The following is a 4,174-nucleotide window of genomic DNA, read 5'->3' as shown; positions in this document are numbered from 1 at the left end:
ACCTAACCTATGTTGCGCCTTAACCTAACCTATGTTGCGCCTTAACCTAACCTATGTTGCGCCTTAACCTAACCTATGTTGCGCCTTAACCTAACCTATGTTGCGCCTTAACCTAACCTATGTTGCGCCTTAACCTAACCTATGTTGCGCCTTAACCTAACCTATGTTGCGCCTTAACCTAACCTATGTTGCGCCTTAACCTAACCTATGTTGCGCCTTAACCTAACCTATGTTGCGCCTTAACCTAACCTATGTTGCGCCTTAACCTAACCTATGTTGCGCCTTAACCTAACCTATGTTGCGCCTTAACCCAACCTATGTTGCGCCTTAACCCAACCTATGTTGCGCCTTAACCCAACCTATGTTGCGCCTTAACCCAACCTATGTTGCGCCTTAACCCAACCTATGTTGGGCCTTAACCCAACCTATGTTGGGCCTTAACCCAACCTATGTTGGGCCTTAACCCAACACACGTTGGGCCTTAACCCAACACACGTTGGGCCTTAACCCAACACACGTTGGGCCTTAACCCAACACACGTTGGGCCTTAACCCAACACACGTTGGGCCTTAACCCAACACACGTTGGGCCTTAACCCAACACACGTTGGGCCTTAACCCAACACACGTTGGGCCTTAACCCAACACACGTTGGGCCTTAACCCAACACACGTTGGGCCTTAACCCAACACACGTTGGGCCTTAACCCAACACACGTTGGGCCTTAACCCAACACACGTTGGGCCTTAACCCAACACACGTTGGGCCTTAACCCAACACACGTTGGGCCTTAACCCAACACACGTTGGGCCTTAACCTGCTCTGTAATTGTCATACGACGCGTTAAATTAGTGTAGTGTTGCCTAACTGCAACCCCCGCAATATAGTTTGCTACTCGCACTGCCCGGTCCCCAGTGTATCGCTTCATGTTAAACACCTTGCAGCTATACACTGTAATGTGGATGGCAGCAGGACGTACATGCTCAATGCCCTTTGCAGTTGTTCATTGGCATTCGCATGGCGAAGCACTTAGCCTACGCTGTGGTACGGCCTGTGTCAACTGTCCGCTGATGTTGTACGTCCAAATCACACACTGTACTGCACATTGGTCCTCATGTACTGAATGATACATCGTGGTACATGTGACCGTACAACGACTGCGCCAACAACGGCGAACCATGCGGTCCAAATGTTGTGCACTCAGCTACGTGTCGTCTCCCTATAAGAGCTGGATTGCAGTGTGGTATGCCCTGGATGGCGATCAGCATGAGCCGTCTGTTGATGTAGTGGCGCGTGTTGTCAGACGTAGTCGTCTCTTCTCACACACCGTGATAGCATGGTGCACTGCGTTCCACATCTGCGACATGCGACAGAGGCCGGTTGACAGTCGTTCGCGCAATGGACATCGCATACGTACGGGGGCCACCTTCCACGTGTTCGCGAAGCGTGCACATGTTGTTGCGTGTATGTGGGCAGACATAGTGTGTCGTGACACCTGACACAGGCATGCAACAATCGTTGAATTTGCAAATGGCGATGGACGCCTACGTTTGCTGGTGACGTTACGCAAATGAACAACTGGTAAACCGTTGTGGTGCGGTTGTTCTCGCTAGAGGTGAATCAGTGATGGCGACGATCGGTTGAGCTACCAACCGGTTGTTCCAGCGATACCCACCATGCCCACGAACGTGAATGGCATCTGGGTGTGAAGCGATACGCGGCGGTGGCTGGGTGGGACCGTCCCCGGCCGGTGAGGGGGGGCCTCCCGGCGTGCTGGCCGCGCGGTGCGTGGGCGCACGCGCTACAGCCGGCTGGTGGGGGCGGCCAGTGGCAGGCGCGCCGGCCGACGGAGGCGGCAGGCGGCGCAGCTGCGCGCCGGCGCACCCTGCACGCGGCGCCGTGCGGCCAAAGTAGGTCCTCGCGGGCCCGGTGCGAAGCGCGGTGGACATCTGCAGTGTGCTGGTCCGATTGAGGACTGTGTGCGCTGAGGATGCGCCGCCGCCCGGCGCTCGGCGCCGCGACGCCGTCTGCTGCTCGGTCGCCTCTGCGGTTCTCGCAGGTGGTTTGTATCGCAGCTGTGCGGACGTGTTGGCGCGTGCGCTGTGCTGGGAGAGTTCGCTTCGGCACCCAAGTGGGGCTTTTGTCCTTCTGTGGCGCTGGCGTTGGAGCTGCCGGTCACCGTAGGTGGCGCGTGTTGTCTCCCGCCGGCAATGCCACGACAGCACGCTCCCGGGCCTCTGTCGGCAGCGGCAAGCTCAGTTGGGAGCACGGGTGGTCGCACCTAAAGCGTCTACTCGCCAAACCCCGGGCGATTGCGCCTCTCTCGAACCCGACCAAGTACTTAGGACGGCGCTGCGCGCCGCCGGGACCTGAGAGGGTTTCGAGGTGTATGGTGCAGGGGAGCTCAGCCTCCTCCTGTTTGCAGAATAATTGAGCGGACGCTTGCGTGTTCGCGCGGGCCCCCGGGACACACTCCCGGGCGGCCGGCTGCTCAGCTCTAGTTGACGCAGCTCCCTGGTTGATCCTGCCAGTAGTCATATGCTTGTCTCAAAGATTAAGCCATGCATGTCTCAGTACAAGCCGCATTAAGGTGAAACCGCGAATGGCTCATTAAATCAGTTATGGTTCCTTAGATCGTACCCACGTTACTTGGATAACTGTGGTAATTCTAGAGCTAATACATGCAAACAGAGTCCCGACCAGAGATGGAAGGGACGCTTTTATTAGATCAAAACCAATCGGTCGGCTCGTCCGGTCCGTTTGCCTTGGTGACTCTGAATAACTTTGGGCTGATCGCACGGTCCTCGTACCGGCGACGCATCTTTCAAATGTCTGCCTTATCAACTGTCGATGGTAGGTTCTGCGCCTACCATGGTTGTAACGGGTAACGGGGAATCAGGGTTCGATTCCGGAGAGGGAGCCTGAGAAACGGCTACCACATCCAAGGAAGGCAGCAGGCGCGCAAATTACCCACTCCCGGCACGGGGAGGTAGTGACGAAAAATAACGATACGGGACTCATCCGAGGCCCCGTAATCGGAATGAGTACACTTTAAATCCTTTAACGAGTATCTATTGGAGGGCAAGTCTGGTGCCAGCAGCCGCGGTAATTCCAGCTCCAATAGCGTATATTAAAGTTGTTGCGGTTAAAAAGCTCGTAGTTGGATTTGTGTCCCACGCTGTTGGTTCACCGCCCGTCGGTGTTTAACTGGCATGTATCGTGGGACGTCCTGCCGGTGGGGCGAGCTGAAGGCGTGCGACGCGCCTCGTGCGTGCTCGTGCGTCCCGAGGCGGACCCCGTTGCAATCCTACCAGGGTGCTCTTGAGTGAGTGTCTCGGTGGGCCGGCACGTTTACTTTGAACAAATTAGAGTGCTTAAAGCAGGCAAGCCCGCCTGAATACTGTGTGCATGGAATAATGGAATAGGACCTCGGTTCTATTTTGTTGGTTTTCGGAACCCGAGGTAATGATTAATAGGGACAGGCGGGGGCATTCGTATTGCGACGTTAGAGGTGAAATTCTTGGATCGTCGCAAGACGAACAGAAGCGAAAGCATTTGCCAAGTATGTTTTCATTAATCAAGAACGAAAGTTAGAGGTTCGAAGGCGATCAGATACCGCCCTAGTTCTAACCATAAACGATGCCAGCCAGCGATCCGCCGCAGTTCCTCCGATGACTCGGCGGGCAGCCTCCGGGAAACCAAAGCTTTTGGGTTCCGGGGGAAGTATGGTTGCAAAGCTGAAACTTAAAGGAATTGACGGAAGGGCACCACCAGGAGTGGAGCCTGCGGCTTAATTTGACTCAACACGGGAAACCTCACCAGGCCCGGACACCGGAAGGATTGACAGATTGATAGCTCTTTCTTGATTCGGTGGGTGGTGGTGCATGGCCGTTCTTAGTTGGTGGAGCGATTTGTCTGGTTAATTCCGATAACGAACGAGACTCTAGCCTGCTAACTAGTCGCGTGACATCCTTCGTGCTGTCAGCGATTACTTTTCTTCTTAGAGGGACAGGCGGCTTCTAGCCGCACGAGATTGAGCAATAACAGGTCTGTGATGCCCTTAGATGTTCTGGGCCGCACGCGCGCTACACTGAAGGAATCAGCGTGTCTTCCTAGGCCGAAAGGTCGGGGTAACCCGCTGAACCTCCTTCGTGCTAGGGATTGGGGCTTGCAAT

General features: G+C 55.2%; 1 non-coding gene across 1 annotated transcript in view; it reads left to right on the top strand.

Annotated features, from left to right (window-relative positions):
* The first annotated feature begins 2,510 nt into the window (after positions 1 to 2,510).
* The window catches only part of LOC126435507 (small subunit ribosomal RNA), a 1,910-nt gene continuing 246 nt past the window's right edge, over positions 2,511 to 4,174 (top strand). Inside the window, exon 1 of the ribosomal RNA XR_007579987.1 lies at positions 2,511 to 4,174. This exon is cut by the window's right edge and continues 246 nt beyond it. This is a non-coding gene — a ribosomal RNA (small subunit ribosomal RNA).

The sequence above is a fragment of the Schistocerca serialis genome, unplaced genomic scaffold (assembly GCF_023864345.2).
Source record: "Schistocerca serialis cubense isolate TAMUIC-IGC-003099 unplaced genomic scaffold, iqSchSeri2.2 HiC_scaffold_1210, whole genome shotgun sequence".
Taxonomy (NCBI): Eukaryota; Metazoa; Arthropoda; class Insecta; order Orthoptera; family Acrididae; genus Schistocerca; species Schistocerca serialis.
The sequence above is the reverse complement of the archived record's forward strand: the minus strand, read 5'-3'. Positions and strand labels throughout refer to the sequence as shown.